This window comes from Gossypium arboreum, chromosome 1 (assembly GCF_025698485.1).
Source record: "Gossypium arboreum isolate Shixiya-1 chromosome 1, ASM2569848v2, whole genome shotgun sequence".
In the NCBI taxonomy this organism is placed as follows: domain Eukaryota; kingdom Viridiplantae; phylum Streptophyta; class Magnoliopsida; order Malvales; family Malvaceae; genus Gossypium; species Gossypium arboreum.
The window spans coordinates 115,502,472-115,504,403 of NC_069070.1; positions in this window are offsets into that span (position 1 = coordinate 115,502,472).

Consider the following 1,932-nt stretch of genomic DNA (forward strand, 5'->3'; position numbering starts at 1 on the left):
ATATCGCAGAATATGAGGCCTGTATCATGGGGCTTCGTGCAACTATCGAGCGAAACATCGAGATCCTGGAGGTGTCGGGGACTCACCCTAGTGATTTACCAAATCCGTGGAGAGTGAGAAGTGAGGACTCAAAATTGATTAAGTCTGATTTAGTGGTGGATTGATCAAAGAATTCAAAGAAATAACTTTTCATTACTTCCCACGAGAAGAGAACCAACTGGTGATGCCCCGCCACTTTGGCTTCAATGTTCAAAGCAAGTAAAGAAATGAAATAATGCCCTCAAAATGAGCATATCGAGGTCCCCGGACACCGTTGTAGCATTGAGAAAGAGGCGACGGACGACCATGGTTCCATGATATCTTAGAATATATCAAGAATCAAAGCTATCCGAACAAGCGAATGAGAACGACAAAAGAACAATCAGAAGAATGGCAGCTGGATTTGTTCTTGATGGGGATATCCTGTATAAAAGAGGAAAGGATCAAGTACTTTTGAGATGCGTAGATGATGTCGAAGCCAGAAAGATACTTGAAGATGTCCATGAAGGAATCTGTGGGACACATGCCAATGGTTTCAGTATGGCCAAAAAGATTATGAGACTCGGTTACTACTGGTTAACGATGGAAAGCGACTGTATTAGTTTTGCCAGAAAATGCCACAAATGTCAAATCTATGGCGATAAAATTCATGTAGCCCCTTCGCCCCTTCACGTCATGACTTCTCCGTGGCCTTTTTCTATGTGGGGCATGGATGTTATAGGGCCAATCTCTCAAAAAGCATCAAATGGACATCGATTCATTTTTGTGGTTATCGATTACTTCACAAAATGGATAGAAGCTGCTTCGTTTGCCAATGTGACGAGGACTGCAGTTTGCAAGTTTTTGAAAAAAGAAATCATTTCAGATAATGCCACGAATCTGAACAATAAAATAATGAAAGAAGTGTACGAGCAGTTCCAAATAAAGCATCATAATTCCTCGCCCTATCGCCCAAAGATGAACGGGGCTGTTGAAGCAGCTAACAAGAACATTAAGAGGATTACTGGGAAAATGGCTGAGACATATAAAGATTGGCACGAGAAACTTCCATTTGCTTTGTTTGCATATCGCACATCTGTCATGAAACATCTACGGAGCAACTCCTTTCTCTCTAGTCTATGGAATGGAAGTCGTCTTTGCCTATCGAGGTTGAGATCCCTCTCTGCGAGTATTGATGGAATCAAAGTTAGAAGAAGCGAGAATGGGTTCGAGCTCGATATGATCGATTGAACCTCATTGAAGAAAAACGCGTCTAAGGGCAATTTGTCACGGGCAAATGTACCAAAAGAGAATGATCGCACCCATGACAAGAAGGTACGACCAAGAGAATTCCATGAAGGAGAACTCGTCTTTGAAAGATTCTCCCAATACAAAAAGACTGCGAGGAAAATGAGCACCAAATTGGGAAGGACCATACGTTATAAAAAGGCATTCTCGGTGAGAGCTTTGATCCTTACCGAGATGGATGGGAAGGAGCTACGAATCCAGTGAACTCGGATCACGGTGAAGAAATATTATGCTTGAGATGAAAACCGAAAAGGGCATCTAAAAAAAAAAAGAGGAAAGAAAAAAGAAAAAGGGGATCAGAGCGAAAACCCGAAAAGGGTGCTTTGGTTAAACACAAAAGATTAGGATGGAAACCCGAGAGGGCGTTCTAATGAAGCAAATATTCGGCTTACAAGGCAAGGCGTTTTAAAGCTGTCGACAAACGGTGAGACTACGATGATTTGAAGCATATCCAAAGCTCGAAATCTTCTACGCAAGGAGCCGGACTCTAAAAGATTCTTGATTGAGGAACGTGAAGCGTTCATGTGTCGAATATCTAAAGCATTTGTATCCGTTGAATACGATCTCTTCCTTGTACATTTGTACTATCATTGGTTAACTTTCTTT